General features: G+C 41.2%; 1 protein-coding gene across 2 annotated transcripts in view; it reads right to left on the bottom strand.

Moving 5' to 3' along the window:
• Positions 1-21,934, bottom strand: part of kcnj6 (potassium inwardly rectifying channel subfamily J member 6) — a 94,932-nt gene extending 72,998 nt beyond the window's left edge. Inside the window, exon 1 of one of the 2 annotated variants that reach the window (XM_024393865.2) lies at positions 21,693-21,934. The gene's annotated coding sequence lies outside the window, so the exon portion shown is untranslated. Of the gene's footprint in view, positions 1-20,616; positions 20,788-21,692 lie in introns of those variants that run through there. The other variant, XM_024393864.2, reaches the window with a different exon arrangement.
• Between the last annotated feature and the right edge of the window lie 3,556 nt (positions 21,935-25,490).

The following is a 25,490-nucleotide window of genomic DNA, read 5'->3' as shown; positions in this document are numbered from 1 at the left end:
CTCTTTTCCTCTCCTCATAAACAAACACTGTGCTTTTAAGATTTGCTATGAGAATTTCACATTCGCTCATGTTTATTCAAATGCTAAAATGACAAACCTCTATGCTATGTGGCTGCGTGTCAATTTTTCCTGACAGACAGAACTTGATAAATACAACACAAAAATAACTGATATTCATGAAGCCTTTAAAAAATATACACGCAGATCCTGTAGCCCATGTAAATGAACACATTTACATTTCTGTTGTTGTGTGCAACTGGAGAAACTTTATTGTTTGGGGTTTCGAGCAGTGCAGATATCTACTATACTATGGTGATATGATTGTTAGCTAAAGCTCCCACACTGCACAGCAGTTAAGGATATGTATTTCAGACAACACAAACATACATGGAAAATCACAGAAATACAGTTTACCAACACACATAGCCATGCAGACAGACAAGATTTGGCATTTCTTTCCCTTATAGCCTAAACAGAGAGAAAAATGCGAAACCACTCCATCCTGCCTGCAAGAGAAACAAACTCATAACTAGCCACTGGATGGGAGATAATACTTCATGTTCATGTTCCAAAGAAACTTGTGGCTGTGTCTACAATCACAGAAACATAGAGTCCTCTCCCCACAGAGAGAGACCCACAGAAAGAGGTAGGTAGGGTTGGGACTGACACTGCTTGGAGTGAATGGTCCTCTTCCCACAGCCAGCTGTCCTGAAGAAAAAGCCCTGAGGCAAAGCGAGAAGCGGGGGGCAGAGAGAAGAGTGTTTGTGACGATGTGGCACCGAGGCAGAAGACGTAGGGTACCAAGGGGGATGGGAAATTAGATGATCGATACCCCCTTCGATTCATTAATGATGAAGCCATTTAGGCTTGGCTGTCATATTACAGCCTGGTCTCATAGACTAGACGTAACATAGGAAATGTAAATACGGATCCTGAAATTAGTATGATATGTTAAGTTTGGTATGGTTACATAAGACAAATGGTTACTTAAGGCAAAAACGAAAGTAGGGTGGTTGGTCGGGGTTGATGGTCGGGGTATGACGCAAACGTCTAGCAACCCAAAGGTTGTGAGTTTGAATATCATCACGGACAACTTTAGAATTTTTGCTAATTAGCTACTTTGCAACTACTTACTATTTTTTTCTACTTTGTAACTACTTGGCATGTGAGCTAACCCTTCCCTTAACCTTAACCATTTAACCCAACTCCTAAACTTAACCTTAACCCTAGCCCCTAACCCTAATGTTAGTCAGCTAGCTAACGTTAGTCAGCTAGCTAACGTTAGTCAGCTAGCTAACGTTAGTCAGCTAGCTAATGTTAGTCAGCAAGCTAACGTTATTACATACCATACAAAACATAACATATCATACTAAATGGAGTGTCTCGGATTTACATACAGAATAATATGAAATGCTCTGAGACAAAGTTACATATTAGCTGGGTGATATAATATTGCAATGACATATTGTTATTGGGGAGCGTAGGGAAGTTTCCCTGAAAGCAATGCCACTCGGAGTACAGGGACACACTCCTGCGTATTAGCTTGATGACAGCTCCTAGATTCATCAGAAGTGAACAACTTCAAGCTTAAAAGGATATCCCATTTAAATGTTGAATCGTTTGGCAGAGAACGTGTGCTTGATATCATTTGGCTGTCTGGAGGCTGGAATTCTAAGCTTACTTAACAGGTTGGTCTTACTAGGCTAGTCCCTGTGAAAACATCTACAACATTATACAAAACATTAAGGAAACCTGCTCTTTCCATGACATGGAATGATCAGGTGAATCCAAGTGAAAGCTATGATCCTTTATTGATGTCACTTGTTAAATCCACTTCAATCAGTGTAGATGAATAGGATGAGACAGGTTATAATAATTATTTTTAAGCCTTGAGACAATTGAGACATGGATCGTGTATGTGTACCATTCAGAGGATGAATGGGCAAGACAAAATATTTAAGTGCCTTTGTACAGGGTATAGTAGTACATTTGGTGCCAGGTGCACCAGTTTGTGTCAAGAACTGCAACGCTACTGGGTTTTTCACAGGTTCCTGTGTGTATCAAGAATGGTCTACCACCCAAAGGACATCCAGCCAACTTGACACAACTGTGGGAAGCATTGCAGTCAATATGGGCCAGCATCCATGTGGAACACTTTCAACACCTTGTTGAGTCCATGCCCTGACAAATTGAGGCTGTTCTGAGGGCAAAAGGGGAAGGTGTTCCTAATATTTGGTATACTCAGTGTATATGGGAAAGCCATGGCGGGAACAAGCGCTGAACTGTCCGCCCAACATAAATTAATGAACACGCATTTTGAACAGTGGCTTCCAATAGAGCACAACTGAGGTGTTCTTAGAATACATCCTGTAATACAGTTGAAAGGATCATCTGATGTGGACATTAATCTTGCATAAATTTCTGAGGGAGAGGCACAAAGCTAAAGTGTAACATGTTGCACATTTAAATAATGTTTTAAACAGACTTCGTATCAAACCACAGTGGACTGTTCAGTGGAGTATTCAAGTGAAATCACACAAAACAGTGTGCATAGATTTCCCACAAAACTGGTGCCAAAAGAAGGCTCACATGCAACGATTCAATATACTTATTTTGTTTGCTCAGTCAACAGAACCAATGCGGCATTGTCAACGAATTAAACCCTAGCACAATAGCAAGGCAACGCAGATCTGGAAAATTACAACAAGGGAACATAATCACACATCCTCTTCACATAGAAATATAGTGCATTCGGGAAGTATTCAGGCCCCTTCACCTTTTCCAAATCTTGTTACGTTACTGCCTTATTCTAAAATGGATTAAATACAAATAAATACTCATCAATCTACACACAATAACCCATAATGACGAAGTGCAAACAAGTTTTTACAAATGTTAGCAAATGTATTAAATTTTAAAACAGAAATACCTTATTTACAGAAGTATTCAGACCCGTTGCTATGAGACTCAAAATTGAGCTCAGGTGCATCCTGATTCCATTGAACATCCTTGAGATGTTTCTACAACTTGATTGCAGTCCACCTGTGGTAAATTCAATTGATTGGACATGATTTGGAAAGGCATTCACCTGCCTATATAAGGTCCCACAGTTGACAGTGTATGTCAGAGCAAAAACCAAGCCATGAGGTCGACAGAATTGTCTGTAGAGGTCAGAGACAGTATTGTGTCGGGGCACAGATCTAGGGAAGGGTAACAAAAAAATGTTTGCAGCATTGAAGGTCCCCAAGAACACAGTGGCCTCCATCATTATTAAATGGAAGAAGTTTGGAACTACCAAGACTCTTCCTAGAACAGGCCGCCAGGCCAAACTGAGCAATCGGGGGAAAAAGGCCTTGGTCAGGGAGGTGACCGACAACGCGATGGTCACTCTGACAGAGCTCCAGAGTTCATCTGGAAGGACAACCATCTCTGTTGCACTCCATCAATCAGGCCTTTATAGTAGAGTGGCCAGACGGAAGCCACTCCTAAGTAAAAGGCACACATGACAGCCTACTTGGAGTTTGTCAAAAGGCACCTAAAGGACTCTCAGACCATGAGAAACAAGATTCTCTGGGCTGATGAAACAAAGTCGAACTCTTTGGCCTAAATGCCAAGCGTTACATCTGGAGGAAACCTAGCACCATCCCTACAGTGAAGCATGGTGGTGGCAGCATCATGCTGTGAGGATGTTTTTCAGGGGTAGGGACTGGGAGACTAGTCAGGATTGAGGGAAAGATGAACGGAGCAAAGTACTGAGAGATCCTTGATGAAAACCTGCTCCAAAATGCTCAGGACCTCAGACTGGGGTGAAGGTTCACCTTCCAACTGGACAACAACCCTAAGCACACACCTAAAACACGGAAGGAGTGGCTTGAGTAGCCCAGCCAGAGCCCGGACTTGATCCCGATCTAACATCTCTGGAGAGACCTGAAAAAACAGTGCAGCAACACTCCCCATCCAACCTGACAGAGCTTGAGAGGATCTGCAGAGAAGAATGAGAGAAAATCCCCAAGTACAGGTGTGCCAAAGTTGTAGCGTCATATCCAAGAAGACTCCAGTCTGTAATTGGTGCTTTAACAAAGTACTGAATAAAGAGTCTGAATCTGACTTATGTCAATGTGATATTTTCATTTTTTTCTTTTGATACATTTGCAAAAATTTCTAAAATCCAATTTTTGCTTTGTCGTTATGTGCGTAGATTGATGAGGATTTAAAACAACTCTAATTTAGATTAAGGCTGTAACGTAACTAAATGTGGAAAAAGTGAAGAGGTCTGAATACTTTCTGAATGCAATGTACACAAAATAGAAAATCCCAGGGGATTATCAGATAGATTCTAATGTCAGTGAGCTGTGTTCACAATAGTGCTGTTAGGACTAGCAATAAATACTATTTTAAAGGAATAGTGTAATATGAACTGTTGGATGTGTGACAGACGTTGCTGTGCTTGCGTTATAGCAGGCATCAACTAGATTCAGATTCAGCTGCGGGCCAATTTTTTCTTGAGCGGATGGTCGGGGGGCCGGAAGGTAAATACAAATAACTGCAAATTGATGCAAGAAGCCCAAACAGATATATTTGACAAAATATATAATAGTTTCAAACCTTGCTTGTGTTTGTATACAATCACATCTCTCTATTATGCGTGGCAATACTTGTGAACAGATTTCCAAAATTAAAATCACTTGGAGCTGATTTCCTGGTGTTTTTATAGTCTTTTATGTCCAACAATGAAAACATAAACAAAATAAATCATAGTATATATATAATATTTTGCTCAGAAAACTTTGGGGACCAAATAAAACCTTTCGCGGGCTGCCAGTTGGGGAACCCTGCTTTACAGTACATCTTCCTCGCTCACAAATCCTTACCGGTCCTTGATCTTGCAAACAGTAACTGCCCTCTTGACAATGCCTTAGCCTGCTACACCCTCGAAAAGCTAGCAATTTGATGGCACAGTGGAGGCATTTTAAACGGAGGAATGAATTTACCAATTCAATTTGATAACACACTACACTGAACAAAAATATAAACGCAACATGTAAAGTGTTGGTCCCATGTTTCATGGGCTGAAATAAAAGATGTTCCATATGCACCAAAAGCTTATTTCTGTAGGATTTTGTGTACAAATACGTTTACATCCCTGTTAGTGAGCGTTTCTCCTTTGCCAAGATTGCTGGGGACAATAAAAGCCCACTCTAAAATGTGCAGTTTTGTCACACAACACAATGCCACAGATGTCTTTGAGTGTGCAATTGGCATGCAGACCGCAGGAATGTCTACCAGAACTGTTGCCAGAGAATTGAATGTTAATTTCTCTACCATAAGCGGCCTCAAACGTAATTTGAAAGAATTTGGCAGTACGTCCAACCGGACTCACAACTGCAGATCACGTGTAACCGCACTAACCCAGGACATCCACATCCAGCTTCTTCATCTGCCGTAGATGTCTCAAATTTTGAGGGAGCGTGCAATTGGCATACTAACTGCTGGAATGTCTACCAGAGCTGTTGTCAGATAATTTTATGGTAATTTCTCTACCATAAGCCTCCTCCAACATCGTTTTAGAGAATTTGGAAGTATGTCCAATCGGCCTCACCACTGCAGACCATGTGCATGGTGTTGTGTGGGCAAGCGGTTTGCTGATGTAAACACTGTGAACAGAGTTCCCCATGTGGCAGTGGGTTATGGTATGGGCAGGCATAAGCTATGGACAACGAACAAATTATATTTTATCGATGGCAATTTGAATCCACAGAGATATCGTGACGAGATCCTGAGGCTCATTGTCGTGCCATTCATCTGCCACCATCACCCCATGTTTCAGCATGTTAATGCACGGCCTCATGTCTGTACACAATTTCTGGAAGCTGAAAATACCCCAGTTCTTCCATGGCCTGCATACTCACCAGACATGTCACCCATTAGCATTCTGGATCGAAGTGTACGACAGCTTATTCCAGTTCCCGCCAATATTCACATCCAATTAAGAGGAGTGGGACAACATTGAACAGGCCACAATCAACAGCATGATCAACTCTATGCAAAGCAGATGTGGGATGCTGCATGAGGCAAATGGTTGTCACGCCACTGACTGGTTTTCTGATCCATCCCACAAACTTTTTTAAAGGTATCTGTGACCAACAGATGCATACAGTTGAAGTCAGAAGTTTACAAACACCGTAGCCAAATACATTTAAACTCAGTTTTCACAATTACTGACATTTAATCCTAGTATAAATTCCCTGTCTTAGGTCAGTTAGGATCACCACTTTATTTTAAGAATGTGAAATGTCAGAATAAAAGAAGAGAGAATAATTTATTTCAGCTTTTATTTCTTTCATCACATTCCCAGTGGGTCAGAAGTTTACATGCACTCAATTAGTATTTGGTAGCATTGTTTTTAAATTGTTTAACTTGGGTCAAATGTTTTGGGTAGCCTTACACAAGCTTCCCACAATACGCTGGGTGAATTTTGGCCCATTCCTCCTGACAGAGCTGGTGTAACTGAGTCAGGTTTGTAGGCCTCCTTGCTCGCACATGCTTTTTCAGTTCTGCCCACAAATTTTCTATAGGATTGAGGTCAGGGCTTTGTGCTGGTCACTTGAATACCTTGACATTGTTTTCCTTAAGCAATTTTACCACAACTTTGGAAGTATGCTTGAGGTCATTGTCCATTTGGAAGACCCATTTGCGACCAAGCTTTAACTTCCTGACTGATGCCTTGAGATGTTGCTTCAATATATCCACATAATATTCCTACCTCATGATGCCATCTATTTTGTGAAGTGCACCAGTCCCTCCTGCAGCAAAGCACCCCCACAACATGATGCTGTCACCCCCGTGCTTCACTGTTGGGATGGTGTTCTTCGGCTTGCAAGCCACCCCCTTTTTCCTCCAAACATAACAATGGTCATTATGGCCAAACAGTTCTATTTTTGTTTCATCAGACCAGAGGACATTTCTCCAAAAAGTACGATCTTTGTCCCCATGAGCAGTTGCAAAACGTAGTCTGGCTGTTTTTATGGCGGTTTTGGAGCAGTGGCTTCTTCCTTGCTGAGCGGGCTTTCAGGTTATGTCGATATATGACTCATTTTACTGTGGATATAAATACTTTTGTACCTGTTTCCAACAGCATCTTCACAAGGTCCTTTGCTGTTGTTCTGGGATTGATTTGCACTTGGAGTTGGAACACGTCTCCTTCCTGAGCGATATGACGGCTGCGTGGTCCCATGGTGTTTATACTTGCGTACTATTGTTTGTACAGATGAATGTGGTCCCTTCAGACGTTTGGAAATTGCTCCCAAGGATGAACCAGACTTGTGGAGGTCTACAATTTGTTTTCTTAGGTCCTGGCTGATTTCTTTGGATTTTCCCATCAAGCAAAGAGGCACTGAGTTTGAAGGTAGGCCTTGAAATACATTAACAGGTACACCTCCAATTGATTAAAATGTTGTCAATTAGCCTATCAGAAGCTTCTAAAGCGATGACATAATTTTCTGGAATTTTCCAAGCTGTTTAAAGGCACAGTCAACTTAGTGTATGTAAACTTCTGACCCACTGGAATTGTGATACAGTGAATTACAAGTGAAATAATCTGTCTGTAAACAATTGTTGGAAAAATTACTTGTGTCATGCACAAAGTAGATGTCCTAACCGACTTGCCAAAACTATAGTTTGTTAACAAGAAATTTGTGGAGTGGTTGAAAAACAAGATTTAATGACTCCAACTTAAGTGTATGTAAACTTCCAAATTCAACTGTATCTGTATTCCCAGTCATGTGAAATTCACAGATTAGGGCCTAATGAATGAATTTGAATTGACTGATTTCCTTAGATGAACTATAACTCAGTAAAATCTTTTAAATGTTGTATGTTGCATTTATATTTGTGTTCAGTATATAACATATCCATTAACACCACTCATCAGATTTCCAAAACTTCCAACCACTCTCCAGATTTGGGAAATTATTATGAAATCACTTATTTATCAAGGCACAAGTCGAGACCCAGATGCAGACACAGGAGGAAGATGGTTGGAGTCTTACAATGTTTAATAATCCAAAGGGGTAGTAGGCAAGAGAATGGTCGTGGCAAAAAGGTCCAAACCAGATCAGAGTCCAGGAGGTACAGATTGACAGACAGGCTTGTGGTCAAGACAGGCAGAATGGTCAGGCAGGTGGGCACAGAGTCCAGAAACAGGCAAGGGTCAAAACCGGAAGGACTAGAAGAAGAGAATAGCAAAAGGAGTACAGCGGAAACACGCTTGTCGATTTGACTAAACATACAAGACGAACTGGCACAGAGAGACAGGAAACACAGGGATAAATACACTGGGGAAAATAAGCCACACCTGGAGGGGGTGGAGACAATCACAGGAACAGGTGAAACAGATCAGGGCGTGACACTTATTAGTGTTTTGGCTATACAGTACGTAGGTCACCTTCATCAGAATGTGAGTGTCGCACTATTTGTAGCTGTTGTGCATGAAGAGAGATAAAGAGAGACTGATATCCATATGAAAAGAGAGTGACTCAGGTCCAACCAATGGATAGTGTTCGAGAGGACATTATGGGCAGGAATGTTTAAGAAGAGAGACTTGAGGGGCAGATCATAAACCTTCAATACAATGACTATGTCATTAATTCATCAAACTTGGCCAATCTTGTTATGTGGCTGACAAGGTTCAGGATTTGATCTGAGGGGGCAGTATGATACCACATAGGAGAGGAAATGAGCCTGCCCGCCATAACGTATCAGAGACAGCCAGAGAGGTGGCAGGCTGAGGCTGCAGTCTAATATAAGGGGCCATCTGGTAGACAGTGCATGTACTTCTCACTTCCTCCCAGATGAGACACAATGTCTATTTATCTGAATCACCTAGGCATGATCCCACTTTCCTTCGCAACAACTCTTAAACCGTGGGTTTTCATAATGAAATGTCCTTGTTTGCTGGGGTTGACACACTGTTAGAATCTGGCTGATAGTGTGAGAGGTGTCCTTTTAGAAACTGCACATCTTTTTTGATAACCTGCTGGCTCTGAGGCCATAGCTTGCATGATTCAAACCCAAGGAAGCAAAAAAAAATGACACAATGAATTATGCCCTTAATTCATAATGGCTGTTATAGCTGTCCAATTAAGAGCCGCCGTCTCTGACCCGAGCCCTTCCTTTCCACTCGCTATCTTTTTACATTAAGTTCATTGCCACGGTCCCTCACTAAATCAGTAGAGTGAGTGCCACAAAGCCATTAATCAGCTGTGGCCACCATGTGAGGAGCCCTAGAACCAATCATATCGCTGTAGTGAGGCAGCCTCTTCCTCTGGCCCGGTAAATCCAGGTTCTGATTATGGTACTTGTGACGCAGCGTCGAAGTCACAATAGATTTTCTCACAGCCCAGAAGTGACAGGAGATATCTATCTAACTCAGATACATTATTATGTACATGCTGCACAGTAGGCCTATATTAGTACATGAATAGTAGGCCTATATTAGTACATGAACAGTAGGCCTATATTAGTACATGAACAGTAGGCCTATATTAGTACATGAACAGTAGGCCTATATTAGTACATGAACAGTAGGCCTATATTAGTACATGCTCACGCACACACACACGCGTACAAGCACACACGCACGCACACACACACACACAGGTAAAACACACACACATACACACAGGAAAGAAGACACAAAAGGTGGACTGCATATAGTACAATGTACTATGTAGATACTTTGCATATTTATATTTATTTATTATAAGCTTAAATGTATCAAAGCAGTGCATTGTGCTCTTTCAGCAAAAACATATCTCACTTCCAGCCTCAAAAAGCTTGAATCAATCATCTGGTCATATCAAACTAATGACATTTTGACTGGAGCGGTACAACTCTCGAGGGCCCTCAAGAACAAGCTGAATCTTGTTTGACATTTCCCCTAAGACCCTTATCAAAACACCCATACGAACTCGGTCACTGCTTGAGAGGCCAGCCACTCTTGAATTCAATTATTGCTACTTGACATAAAGACAAAACACAATTTAATGGCCCAGTGGTGGAGAGAAGTTTTTCTTTGATCCCCAGTCTATAAAGCAGTGTGAGAAAATCACATCAAAGCCGATGAACAAGTGATGACTTTAGTCCATTAAGCCAAATGTCAGGCGACGTGTAAGCTTTGGCCCTTCAACCTAATGGTGGACAATGAGTTTAAACAACATGTTTAGAGAGAGACAGCGTGCGCGAGAGAGAGAGGAAAAACAGAAAGCGAGATGTACAGATTAATGCATGAGAAAGAGCTGTCTCTGCCCCTATATATCAGGGGCAATCGTTCTGATGTGCCCGGTCTTCCCTTCTCTCATCCATCAAGGGAAAGATAATCACAGCTGGAAACAAGGTAATTCAAAGAGCTCTGCTAGCCTTCGCTATGAAAAGGCGCTTGACTCAGCAGAAAGGAATTGGAAATGTCAAGTGAAAAGCCAGTCAGTCTTGTAATACAGGCAACAGATGCTCAACAAATAGCAATCCCAGAGAGACTCCTTCTATTCGCTCCCTCTCCTCCAGTCCCTTATGCTTGCCTATGGAGAGAAAACAACCAAAGTACAAAAACGTGATCATCTACAATGGATCACATGCTGTGGCATAGGTCTTTACAAACATTACATCCAGTGTATCCTTAGTAGCCCTCAAGCCTTTAGGCTAACATCATGAAATGTGACAGCCTACATTGTGACACTCAGCCAAACAAGGTACAAATAGACACTTTTGTAGAAATCCAAGACCTACATCACTAACTAACAAGGGCCTTTAACGTGATGCTCCAGAACTTTTGTATAATTTCAGTCATTAGTTGTGAAAGTGGTGCTCGCTCACGAGCCAAAACCCCTTTTTTAGTGTACGTCATCCAATTCTTACGATATGTAAAGTCCTGTAAAAAAATACAAATCATACACTATTTTATGAATTTATTGTGCTTAATATCCCGGACTGTATCTTTAATCTTACATTCTATTTTGGCTATTTCTGGAACATGGTTGCCCGATCTACAACTTTTCTCCTCCCTCTCTCAAGCACTCAGTGGGTAAGACCGCCTGGCTGTGAGCGGTGGCGTCACTAAATATTAAGTGGGCTCTCTATGAGTGCCTGCTGGAGACCAGTAATTAAATGCTGTCAAGTTGAGGGCACTCAATGGCAGGCACATTGGGCCTGAGCAAAGACTGTCAGGGCCAAGCCTCGCACCCGGCTCCAGTCCTCCTCATGCCTGGCTATGAACTGCTCACTGGCACCAGCACCTTGGACTACCAGCACCACACTCACAGAACATGAAGACGCACTAACCTAGGGAGGAGAACAACGCGCTGAGCATGCCATGGAAACCTGGAAAGATGTGATGGTTGTTTGTGTGAGTTTTTGAGATTTCAAATTTGAGGAGCCAAAGGCTATGCTATGGCTATTTGTAGGCTTTAGGCTATATCTATATCACAGTTTGGGTGAGCTGCTTATCCTGGAATGTTCACATTTACGCAAGAGGCTTAGACAGTCAGGCCTCACAACAACCTTTGGAAAGCATAAATATTAATGAGAGAAGAATACGGTGTCAGAGTGTAGCGTGATCATCTGCAAAGGTCTCTGTCGCCTCATGCGACTGTTGCATGTTCAAAGCTGCGTTTGCTTTGGGAGCACCCTGAGATTTATGGGCGCCTCACAAACTCTACACGCACGTCATCATCGATCACCTTTTGTGACATCAGCATTTTTAATATTAGCAGTTTTGTCCATAGAATTAATTTTATTTGTATGTTTTTTTCTGAGGGGGAAAAAAATCCTGCGCTTTCACTAGGGAATATTAGGTTGATATTTTAATTGATTTGCCCAGTAGGCTAATGCAATTTGGTTTTATGTATTGATATGAAAGTATGCACAACTAAACAAATAACTATGTAGACTATTTCCCCAAAGACAATAATAATAGTAGGCTATAACAAATGCGACAAATAGGACATAATGGCACCGGAGAGAATGGCAGCCATTTTACAGGCTCCTGACCAATTGTGCTATTTTGTGTATTTTTTGCACTCATCTTAACATTTTTTTGCTCATAATTTCCCCTCCATCGTTTTCTATGACAGAAAAGAGATTCTGGACATCAGTACAGCTATCACTCACCTCCATTTGGAGAAAGAAAATAATTATCGCAGACCAGGCAAAAATCCCGACACTCGAAGATGGACGCTATAGAGGCCGGCATGCGGGATACCTGACGAGACTACGTCGGAGACTGGGAAAATTGTCTCAACCCTCCATTCTATTTGCGAACGTGCAATCAATGGAGAATAAACTGTATGAGCTCCGTTCAAAACTATCCTATCAATGTGAGCTGAAGAACTGTAATACCCTATGTTTCTAAGGCTTAACAAAGACATGGTAAATATAAATCTAGCTGTTTTTTCTATACATCAGCAGGACAGAAGCTCAGAGGAGGAAGTGTGTGTCTCTTTGTTAACAACAGCTGGTGCCCAATCTCTAATATTGAGGAAGTCTCAAAGTTTTGCTTGCTTGAGTTAGAATAACTCATGATAAGCTGTAGACTACAGTATATACCAAGATAGTTTTCATATATATTTTTCGTAGCTGTCTATTTACCACCACAAACTGATACTGGCACTAAGACCACACTCGAGGACCAAAAGCAAACAAGAAAATGTTCACCCAGAGGCGGAGTTCCTAGTGGTCGGTGACTTTAATGCAAGAAAACTGAAATCCGTTTTACCTCATTTCTATTGGCATGTCACCTGTGCAACTAAAAACAATAGATCACCTTTACCCCACACACAGAAACCCATACAAAGCTCTACCTCACACTCCATTTGGCAAATCTGACCATAACCCTATCCTCCTGATTCCTGCTTACAACCAAAAACTCAAACAGGAGGTACCAGTGACGCTCTCAATATGGAAGTGGTGGAGCGATGGAGCGGATGCTAAGCTACAGGACTGTTTCGCTAGCACAGACTGGAATATTACGGGATTCATACGAAGGCATTGAGGAGTTTACCACACCAGTCACTGGCTTCATTAATAAGTGCATTTACGACGTTGTCCGCACAGTGACCTACAGGTACATATAAATCCCAACCAGAAGCCATGGATCACAGGCAACATCCGCACTGAGCTAAAAGCTAGAGCTGCCACTTTCAATGAGTGGGACACTGGACCCTTATAGGAAATCCCGATACGAGAGACCTGGCAGTGTGGTGCCAGGAAAGCAACCTCTCCCTCATTGTCAACAAGGCAAAGGAGCTGATTGTGGACTACAGGAACCGGAGGGCCAAGCACGCCCCCATCCATTTTGACTGGGCTGTTGTGGAACAGGTCGAGAGCTTCAAGTTCCTCTGTGTCCACATCACTATCTTGGTCCAAACACATCAACACAGTCGTGAAGAGGGCACGACAATGACTCTTCCTCCTCAGAAGCCTGAAATGATTCGGCATGGGCCCTCAGATCCTCAAAGTTATACAGCTGCACTATTGAGAGCATCTTGACTGGCTGCATCATCGCTTGGTATAGCAACTGTTTAGCATCCGGCCGCAAGATGCTATAGAGGGTAGTTCATACGGCCCAGTACATCAATGGGGCCGAGCTCCCTGCCATCCAGGACCTCTATGCCAGGAGTCAAAGGAAGGCCCTAAAAATGAATTCCAAGTCATAGACTGTTCTCTCTGCTACCGCACAGCAAGTGGTACCGATGCACCAAGTCTGGAACCAACAGGACCCGGAACAGCTTCTACCCCTAAGCTACAAGACTGCTAAATAGTTGGTTAAATAGTTAACCAATATATACCTGGAATATATGCATTGACCCTTTTTTCATTATCCTCTTTTGACTCATCACATACGCAGTTACTGTTTATTATCTATCATGTTGCCTAGTCACTTTATCCCTACCTATACATTGCATTCGGGAAAGTATTCGGACCCTCTGACCTTTTCAAAATGTTGTTACATCACAGCCTTATTTTAAAATGGATCAAATTATTTTTTTCTCATCAATTTACACACCCCATAATGACAAAGCAAAAACAGAAATGTTAGCAAATGTATTAAAAATAAAAAACAGAAATAGCTTATTTACATAACTATTCAGAACCTTTACTTATGAGACTTGAAATTTAGCTCAGGTGCATCCTGTTTCCATTGATCATCCTTAAGATGTTTCTACAACTTAATTTGAGTCCACCTGTGGTAAATTGAAATGATTGGACATGATTTGGAAAGGAACAAACCTGTCTATATAAGGTCTCACAGTTGACAGTGCATGTCAGAGCAAAAACCAAGCCATGAGGTTGAAGGAATTGTCCATAGAGCTCAGAGACAGGATTGTGTTGAGACACAGATCTGGGGAAGGGTACCAAAAAATGTCTGCAGCATTGAAGGTCCCCAAGAACACAGTGGCCTCCATCATTCTTAAATGGAAGAAGTTAGGAACCACCAAGATTCTTCCTAGAGCTGGCCGCATGGCCAAACTGAGCAATCAGTGGAGAAGGGCCTTAGTCAGGGAGGTGACCAAGAACCGATGGTTACTCTGACAGAGCTCCAGAGTTCCTCTGTGGAAATGGGAAATCCTTCCAGAAGAACAACCATCTCTGCAGTATTTCACTAATCAGGCCTTTATGGTAGAGTGGCCAGACGGAAGCCACTCCTCAGGAAAAGGCACAAGACAGCCGGCTTGGAGTTTGCCAAAAGGCACCTAAAGGACTCTCAGACCATGAGAAACAAGATCAGCTGGTCTGATGAAACCAAGATTTAACTATTTTTTTGCAAACATTTATGAAAACCTGTTTTTGCTTTGTCATTATGTGGTATTGTGTGTAGATTGATGTGGGGGGAAACTATTTAATCAATTTTAGAATTAGGCTGTAACATAACAAAATGTCGAAAAAGTCAAGGGGTCTGAATACTTTCCAAATGCACTGTGTGTACAGTAACAATCAAACGTTTGGACACATCTACTCATGGGTTTCTTTATTTGGACTATTATCTACATTGTAGAATAATAGTGAATACATCAAAACTATAAAATAACACATATGGTATCATGTAGTAACCAAAAATGACCTGGCCTCCACATTCACCCGACCTCAACACAATTGAGATGGTTTGTGATAAGTTGGACCACAGAGTGAAGGAAAAGCAGCCAACAAGTGCTGCTAAGACTGTTAGAAAAGCATTCCTGGTGAAGCTGGTTGAGTGAATTCCAAGAGTGTGCAAAGCTATCATCAAGGTAAAGCGTGGCTACTTTGAAGAAACTCAAATGTTAAATATATTTTGATTTGTTTAACACTTTTGTGGTTACGACATGATGCCATATGTCTTATGTCATAGTTGTAATGTCTTCACTATTATTCTACAATGTAGAAATAGTCAAAATGAAGAAAAACCCATGAATGAGTTGTTGTGTCCAAACTTTTGACTCGTAATGTCGACATCAACTCGGTACTGGTACTCCGTGTATATAGCCAAGTTATCATTACTCATTGTGTATTTATTCCTTGTCTTATTTTATTTTTTTATATTCCTAGTGTTATTATTTTATAATCTTTTCTACTATTTCTCTTTTTTTTCATTGTTGTTTGTAAAGCATGTCACAAATACACATTTGATTTGATTTTATATGCATTGTTGTGCAGAGATAGAATGATAATTGAGATCATGGAAAACATTAATGATTACTTAGTTTGGCTAACTTTTCTAAACTTCTTTCTGTAGGTCTACTTCATCATCATCTTCTGCATGCATCCCTAATCCCTTCCTGTAGCCTACCTGTCTCTGGCATAACGCATTTCCATCTCTCACTCTATCAATCTTGCTTGTCCATCTTCCTGACTTAAAATGCGATATTCTAACAGATCAATCTTGCTGGCAAAATGTAATTAAATATTGCTAAGTTATTTAGCTATAATGTAGATGTTTTATATAATGAGCACCCAGATACGGAAACTGCTGCATAGGCAAAACAATAATGTAAAACAGTGACAAGCTGGCCCGGGATAAATTTGCCCCTCATTGGCTACTATGTTCCAATATCAATGTTCTCAGAGCTAACAAGGTGACATGTAAAGAGCTTTAGCTCCCTTTAAAAAGGCATGTGTAGATTTTCCATTTTTATTTTGTGATTTTCTGCATTCTTTGGTCAAGTTTGTTTGTCTTCATGTGTCCTTGTTGATTGTATGCCTAAGTAAGTCCTTTGCTATAGGCCAATGCCTTTTATTTCAATGCATGTGTACTGGGGCGTAGGAGCAACTCTAACATTGAGGGGGGGACATTTTGCTAGGGAAGTCTGGGGGCATTCCCCCGCATTTTTATTTTATAGCAAGATTTAAATGCTTATTAACCTGCTATCATTTCATCAGAGGTCATATATGATCATTCAGAATAATTTACACTATGACAGATCATCAGTCTATGAACTCTGTGAGCTTGGAGAGACACTTCTCACTAACTTCCCTGTTTGTTTGTGGCCTCTCTCTCTCCCTCTCTGCCTGTCTGTCTGTCCGTGGGTATCATCACGGCTGCCTCTCTCCTGCATGAAGTTAACACATGCAATATACCCACTACACCAGGGATGGGCAACTTTGATGGGGATGGAAGCCACTAAAAAATCTGAATTCACCATGAGGGGCCGCAGTGGCTCTTGGGTCTACTTACCCACATCCATACCCACAAATTCAGTCAGAGCCAGCTCTAGCCTTTTGGGGGCCCTAAGTAAAATTTTGTGGTGGAGCCCCTCCCACCTGGCGAGCAAGACAGTGACAGTATATCCACAGAGGAAGTGATCAGAGCAGTTGCAATTTGGACGGAGTCTCAGTTCAAGAACAAGCAAATGTATAACCCGTGCCTGGCTCGTCATTCAAAATTTTAAGGTGGTCTTAGAATAGGTAGGGCGCTTGGGTCTAGAAAAGATTAAAGGGATTAAACTAGCAAAAGAGTGGGAACTTACAGTAACATCCTCTGCCACCAACGTAAAAAAAACAAAGAGCCTTCAGAAAAAAAAGTTTTTGAACATGCCCAAACCAAGGTGCATTTAGTGGCAAGCATTTTAGACAAGGCTAAAGAGGACACTCAGGTTGTAGTTCACCCTCAAAATATGTTTTTATATTTTCATATGTGTTCTTTTGTAGTCTACATTGATTTATTTTATTTGAAGTTATATTCAGATATTGTGATATTTGTTCTACTGCCTAATTGAAGTCTTAAAACTTCATTAGCATACTGGTTTTTGTCCAGAATTTTGGATGACTGACATGCCCAAAGTAAACTGCCTGTTACTCAGGCCCAGAAGCTAGGATATGCATATACTTGGTAGCATTGGATAGAAAAAAACTCAGAATAAAATCATGTCTGTGAGTATAACAGAACTGATATGGCAGGCAAAAACCTGAGGAAAATCCATCCGAATTTTTTTGGGGGGGCGGTCACAAGCCGTTTCAGTGCTTGCCTATGGGAAATACAAATAGATAGGACCCAGGTTGCAGTTCCTATGGCTTTCACTAGATGTCAACAGTCTTTAGAAAGGGTTTCAGACTTGTTTTTTGAAAAATTAACAAGAAGTTGGAAGAACTACAAGGTGTCTCTCATTAGAAAAGTTGTCTTGTTGGCGCCTGAATGAGGTGCGTGCTCTTCGTTACTTATCTTCCTTATTGAACATACTATTCTCCGTTAATATTATCGTTAATTTAGATATTAGAGTATCTGGGGATTAATTAGAAACATCGTTTGACTTGTTTGGAGGAACTTTACTGGTAACTTTTTGGATTCGTTTGTATGCATGTTGAAGGAGTGGATTACTGAGATCATTGACACCAACTAAACTGACTTTTTTTATATAAAGAAGGACTTTATCGAACAAAACGACCATTCATTGTGTAGCTGGAACCCTTGCGATTGCAAACAGAGGAAGATCTTCAAAGGTAAGTGATTTATTTAATCGCTATTTGTGATTTTGTGACGCCTGTGCTGGTTGAAAAAGTATTTTGGTGTGGGGCGCTGTCCTCAGATAATCGCATGGTAGGCTTTCACCGTAAAGCCTTTTTGAAATCTGACAGTGTGGTTGGATTAACAAGAAGTTAAGCTTTTAAATGATGTATGACACTTGTATTTTCATGAATGTTTAATATTACAATGTTTGTATTTTGAATTTCGCACCCTGAAATTTCACCGGATGTTATCGTAGGTGTCCCGCTAGCGATTCCTTCGCCAAAAGAGATTAAAAATCATATGAAATTCGGGTCTGTGCATACAGTGGGTCTTCTGCCGTGACATCTAAAAATGATTCTGTAATTGATATCTTGAAAATTAGGCTATAAGAAATTCTGACTTGTGTAAGCCCAACCACTATACTCGAGTATGTGGGCATACTATAGGCTATGCGTATGTTCTGCAGTGACGTCTAAAATGCTTCTAATTAGTCAGCACCTTGGAGAGCGCTGTCCATTTCACCACCATAGATAGAAGGCTACTTGGCAGTTCACTGTCTGCTGCGCTGCTACATTGAGTTTGTCACTTTTTTTCAGAGTGAGTGCGAAAGGGGTGGGGGGGAGTTATCTGGGGGGCTTTGAGGTACCGGAAGCTCCCAATTTACAAATGAATCACTGGGGGCAACCTCCAGTTCCCCCGGCTCCTACACCACTGTATGTGTATGATTTATCTGGCATAGTTTGCTTTCATGGTCAGCTGTTTAATGCATTAGTTACATTCACATTGAAGTCGGCATTTGAAGTCGGCCTTGTTGTGACTAGATAGCATGTGTTATCTATTTCATGTTGCACTGACTGCGTTGTTCCACAAGTAAATTAGTCAATTTATGCTTGAGTAGTGGTTGACATTGTACACGCAGTTCCACATACAGTACCTTTAAACCTAATATTGCAGTGATAATTCATGGCTGGGGTGATTTTTTATTTGTTTTGCTGTTCTCGAAATAGCAAATTTTCTTGGTGTAGAAATGCAGTAAATGAGCATCAACTTAAAAAAGTATCCTTGGTTTTCAGTTAAGTCAACATACATGGTACTCCAGTCCACAAAATCATATCATCCATTTAAAATGCATGCTTTCTGTCCTGCTAGCCTACATGTGAAGGCATAGGATATATGCTTGGGAGAAGCAACCGTAACCTTCATTTAGGCTAGGCTACATGTTTCCTACATGCCTGACAAAGCAATATGACAGCCTGATAAGTCGACCCATGATATTCTAAATACAGCCTATCCAAGACATACAGCATTCAGGCTACATTACCAGGCCTGCTTGTAGCATATGCTTATGCATAGCACTTTAAACTGGGGATAGTCAAGACGTTTTATGATTTAAAACATGTATTGCTGACGTAGGAAGGAAGTGTAAAGATGAGAGTAAGAGCATGCGCTTTTTCGCTGTCCAAGGTCCTGAAACTGTTCCCACGATTTCAGTGAGCTATTGGAGAAGTGCTGTAAATTCACGTGTTCGCTTTTGTCCATTTGCTAAATGTGTCGGGCAACTGCAATACTAAGTGAGAAGTAGAACATGCATATCAACACCAATTCATTAGGCCTCCCTATGATGAAGTTGCCAGGTGCAACATGTGCGACGGTCTTAAGTGATTTATGCTATAGGCTACTCTAATGGTAACCTACTAAAATATACGTTTCTGAAAGTTGATGGACCAAAACAGCTTATTCTTGTAAGTAAAATCGTAAAGTGACAATTTAGCCTACATGTTATAGGCCCTAGCAGCGTAGTTGTATCTGTATGCATTATAATGTCCAAATGGGTTTGGGGATCACCAAATATGGAGTTTCTCTGAGAAACTATATTCATTTACCCCTACTACGCCAGGGATGTAGTTCCAAAAATGGTCTAAATAAAAATGTACAGGCAACCTAAAAAAAAAAAGCATATTTGCCACTAATTACTGCCACAAACTGGTTGGAAGTCTACAACAGCTCAATAAGCGACATCGGAGGTGCCGAATAGCCATTTTTTCGGGGTACTTGTACATTTTTATTTATAGCATACCTTTTTTGGAAGTAGCGTACGGTAGTAAATATAATTATTCAGCGAAACTCCATAGCCTATTTGGTGATCAACGAACGTAGTTCGACATTATAGGCCCTAACGCTTGTAGAGCTGGTGAATGGGAGTATGAATCTGAGCTTTATGGTCGTTAGAGAGGTCTCTAACACACAGGCACTGGTTCAACCCTCCGCGCCTGCTTTCTGGGTTAAGTCACGTTACAAGTAGGACGACCTGCAGGCTACCTAGGTGGCCTAGGTAAGCCATTCAACTCAATGTTAGCCCATCTCTGAAACATCAGCCCATTTACGTAGCCTATGTTGTCACTCACTATAGATGTTACGGGTATGCTAGCTAATCGCTTTAGATTTTTTTTCCAGGTGTAACGAATGCACCTGAGTAAGTTAGTTTGGAAATCACTGTGGGCTAGTGGAAATGTTTTGGTAAACTGCGCCGTCGCAGAAAGGCAACAGACTGGAGCTTAGCCTATAGCCTAAAAAACATACTTTTCTCGATATATGATAGCCTAGACTAAGCAACAGGCTTTGCTCACAATACTCGTTTCACTCACCCGGCTTCTTTCCTATGAAGATAACTTGTGTGTCAGAATTGTTCCCCTTTTCGTTCCCAAAACAGAACCTATCGTTTTTTTTCTTCAGCGCGGTGTGCGAGCGCTCTACCTTTCGCTTTGTTCTGCCATCGAACCGATCCCCTTTCAGCGAGAAAGCTGCGCGCACGATGCATGGTTTTGAATGTGAGATATCCACGTCTCCACGTCGCCATGGAGATGGAGGGAGCTCTTTATCCAGAATAGAATAGGTATCGCTTTTTTTTTTACCGACAATTGCTTCACCGAGCCGGCCCCTTCAGCATTTTCTTTGGCCCCAAAATGCTCTATTGTCTTGATCACACATTTTATGAGAAATGATTCTACCTATGGTCGCTCTGCACTCATGCATGCCACGCAATATAAAAATCGTATATTCTAGAACATCAAGAAATGTAAGCGCTGTGTTTGTAAGAACAAGACGCAGTTTAATGGAAACTGCAATTACTAACAATGAAATGTTTTTTATGGTACACTAACATTATTAGAAAGGTTGACAATACAATTAACTCAGAGACTTCAAGGAAGATAAAGTGCTTAATATGCAGTGGAAAATAGGCCTATGGGCTAAATAGGCTACACAGATTAGACTAAAATTAGACTAAGAGTAGACTATTAGAGTACTTTTTTGACTGATTCTTCTGATAACATACACACTTATTCAATTAGCTTGCTGTTAATAATGTCTGAGAAATTAGAATTAAAGGATATCAGAGCATGTGGAAACCCTCTGTAGTTTCCACTGTTCCCTATTCACGTGCCTTTAGTTCATGTTATTAACAATCGAGTTGTCATGATTTCAAATTCAAAGCGTGCACCGACAGTTGCTTTTTTCGAGAAAAAAAAGCATTAGGCTGCGACTTAAATTCATAGATAACTCGATACTCTCGTGCACTTGGAAAAATTAGGAAAGATAAAACGGGAGCACGGTGCAATGTGTTATGTAATCCCCCACTCCCCCTTGTATTATCCGTAATTTCTCAGTCACCACAAAACCGGTCTAACGTGCAGAAGAAAAATAATACATTTACATAGCCTACCTTGTTAATAGACGCCGCTCTTAATAATTCATTACGTTTAACAATTACGCCTGGTTCCCGATGGTTGTCGTTTAACACAGGGGCGAGGAATATGAGTTGCTAATTTCACATTTCACCCTTCATCTTGTTGAAACATCCATCTCCTGTCATTCTGTCATGTCCCCTTCTTTTGAGCTCGACCAAGTAGGAAGATAGAGAGAATGGGCGAAAAAGAGTGTGTCTTTGAGTGAGCGAGAGTGCAGGCTATTTGTGTGTGAAAAGAGAGGGGGGAGAGAGAGAGAGAGAGAGAGAGAGAGAGAGAGAGAAAGAAAGAAAGAAAGAAAGAAAGAAAGAAAGAAAGAAAGAAAGAAAGAAAGAAAGAAAGAAAGAAAGAAAGAGGGACGGAGCGGGAGGACTTCAAATAGCTGAGATCCAGGTTGTTTTGTATGTATGGACAGAGCTGTCAATGTAATAGTAAGGAAGAGTAGGCTATTGAGGAAATCACAGAGGGTCCGTGGAAACAACCCACCCGGGAGGTATAACGCAAGTCAAAGATCAGACAAGAGGACTTCATCAATAAGTCATTCAAATACAGAAGAAACAGATCATTTCACATTAGTGTATAGTAGGCTGAATATATGCCATGCAACTGCAAACAGTGCCACATACTGGAAATGCAAACACAAACATTTAAATATTTTTCTGTATCTCTCACTGCATGTTGGACTGTAAGGTCAGACCAGACACATTTGCTGAAATCATTATTGCATCTTCACAGACAGGCTACTTTAGTGGTGCTAATATACTGTGTCATCAGAAGATAGCATGTCATGCATTCATTATGTTGTGCACAAATTATCTAAATGGCCTCTGCTTGGCAGAAACAAAATAATAAGCTAAAATAATAAGAGGATCTCTTTTTACACATTATGTTTATTAGATGAAAGAGCATTTGTGGGCTGTCACTCATAGATTAGGACAATGGCTGTCCCTTAGTTTGGTTCTGGGGACTGATGGACTGATGACACTAAAGAGCATGTAGGTTCCAAAAGACACAGGAGTCATGGTTAGCTGAGTTTAATACATTACAAAATACACATGGCTATTGCTGTGTATAAAACAAAAGCTCCAAAGAAAATGTCATCCCATGGGTCTTTCCAGAACTGCTACCTGTAACACAACTCTCTCCAGAGTAATTAGTTGTACGCATCACTGTATAGCATACCTGTCAGAGGCACATTTTACCCATAAATCTTTTCTATCCAAGACAATGGCAGTAAGACCCAGGGGAACAAGACTATTTATATTTTTTGTTTGGCTTTCGGGCATTACCAAACAACAAAAATTAACAGGATTTATATTGTCAATTTTACGAATTTAACAACCTGCCTTCCGAAGCATAAAAGATGTGACGTGTGATAAGTGATGGGTCACGTTGTCTTTCATGGCTGGCAGGCTACACGACTACCTCGTCTTAAACTTTACTGTGACACTGCAACATAATGGTTTGTTTTACAGCCATAGTAAAATATTATCTATTGATGTAACCTTTATAAGCTTTACTAGAAGATTTCTATCATTTTCCTGCACTCCCTTTCTCCCATTCTTTCTTTCCAACTCCTCTTTCTCTCTCTCTCTCTCTCTCTCTCTCTCTCTCTTTCTCTCCATCTCCTCCTCTCTTCCATCTCTTATCCCCCTTCCCTTTTCTCTCTCTACTTCTCTATACTGGGGTACATGCACACAAATCATTCTAATTCATGAAGCTATACAGTTAGTCTCACTCAATCTCCCTCAGGAGCTGGCTGCATATCACTCTTGGTAAGCAGGGAGACATCAGTCTGTGGTACTTACACTAGCTTGTGACGCACTTGTTTCAAACATGAAAGACGCCCGACTGATATAATGTAAGAAATAATCTCTCTCTCTCTTCCTCTCTCTCTTTCTCTCCCATCCCCCTTGGTGATGTGTCGGGGTGTGTGATCCACATCAGAGAGCGGCTCAGGGACCTACAAAGGAGACAAGAGGACACCTGCAGAGTGACCACACACACACACACACACACACACACACACACACACACACACACACACACACACACACACACACACACACACACACACACACACACACACAAAGCAAACATTTACACACATCAGAGCCTCATGTCAACAATGTCACATAAACAAGTGCTTATCCTGTACATCACATGTAAATAAGTCAATGTTGCACTTATTGAACCTGATCTACTATGTATTATAACTAGGGTCCTGCTTTTTGGTGTGGAAATTGCGGCACTTTGCTTTTATCTGTATTTCCAGCATAAGTGTTGCTGTAGGTAGAAAAACCTGGGAAATGTTCTGTAATTGAGACAAGCTGTCTCCAATCAATCAATGTCTGGTTCTGCGTGTGTGTTTGGCGGGGGGATCGACTGAGCCAAGGGAGGCGTAGCTTTGCGAATCTTAATCACACAAAACCTATTATTTGGCAGGGAATAATATTAGTGATTCAACACCTCAAGCTGATCCTCTCCAATGGACTCAGAAGCTGTGATGCCATTCGAGAGGCCTGTACATGTGAGCGACTTGGTATAGAGAAGCATGGGGACACACTCTCCCGATTTGAGGGGCAAAGTGTAGGGACCTTAACCTAACACCTAGTGAGTTTATCAAGACGTTCGGACAAGTGCCTCCATTTACACACCAAAAAGCAGGGCCCTAATTATAACAATTTTTTTTTTTTTTTAAACAGAACATTATGTTTTATACTAATACAATTGCTTATAGAAAAATATTTTGTTTAACAAGTAATACACATTTTTCTCAAAAAGATAGGGGTCAAAATGAATGGCACCTCTGTTTTCAATACCTTTCAATACATCACCTCAGGATAACAGAACGGAACCTTATTCTAAAATGTATTATGAGATTGGAGAACACATTGGGAGGGATCATAGCCCATTCGTCTGTACAGATTCTTTCCATATCCTTGATATCCTTCATCTGCGCTTATGGACTGCCGTTATTCAAATCAAACAACAGGTTTTCAATGGGGTTCATGTATGGAGACTGAGATGGCCATTGCAAAATGTAGATTTTGTGGTCAAGTAACCATCTCCTTTTGGATTTTTGTGTGTGCTTTGGGTTATTGTCTTGCTGGAAAGATCCACTTGCGGCCGAGTTTCAGCCAAGGCAACCAGGCTTTTGGCTAAAATGTCCTGGTACTGGGTAAAGTTCAGGATGCTGTTGACCTTAACAAGGGCCCCAGGACCAGTGGAAGCAAAATAACCCATAACATCATATTTCTGGAATGATGGATCACGCTTCACCATCTGGCAGTTTAATGGACAAATCTGGGTTTGGCGGATAACAGGAGGACTCTACCTGCCATAATGTATAGTGCCAATTGTAAAGTTTGGTGGAGGAGGAATAATGGTCTGGGGCTGTTTTCTCATGTTTCAGGCCCCTTAGTTCTGGTGAAGGGGAATCTTAACGCTGCACCATACAATGACATTCTAGATGATTCTGTGCTTCCAACTTTGTGGCAATAGTTTGGGGAAAGCCCTGTCCTGTTTCAGCATGACCATGTGCACAAAGCGAGGTCCATACAGAAATGTTTTTTCGAGATCGGTGTGGAAGAACTTGACTGGGCTGCACAGAGCCCAGACCTCAACTCCATTGAACACCTTTTGGATGAATTGGAACGCCGACTGCGAGCCATGCCTAATCTCCCAACATCAGTGCCTGACCTCACTAATGCTCGTGGCTGAATGGAAACAAGTCCCCGCAGCAATGTTCCAACATCTAATGGAAAGCCTTCCCA

Source organism: Oncorhynchus tshawytscha, linkage group LG30 (genome assembly GCF_018296145.1).
Source record: "Oncorhynchus tshawytscha isolate Ot180627B linkage group LG30, Otsh_v2.0, whole genome shotgun sequence".
NCBI lineage: Eukaryota > Metazoa > Chordata > Actinopteri > Salmoniformes > Salmonidae > Oncorhynchus > Oncorhynchus tshawytscha.
Note: the sequence above shows the minus strand (reverse complement) of the source record. Positions and strands in the feature narration are given on the sequence as shown.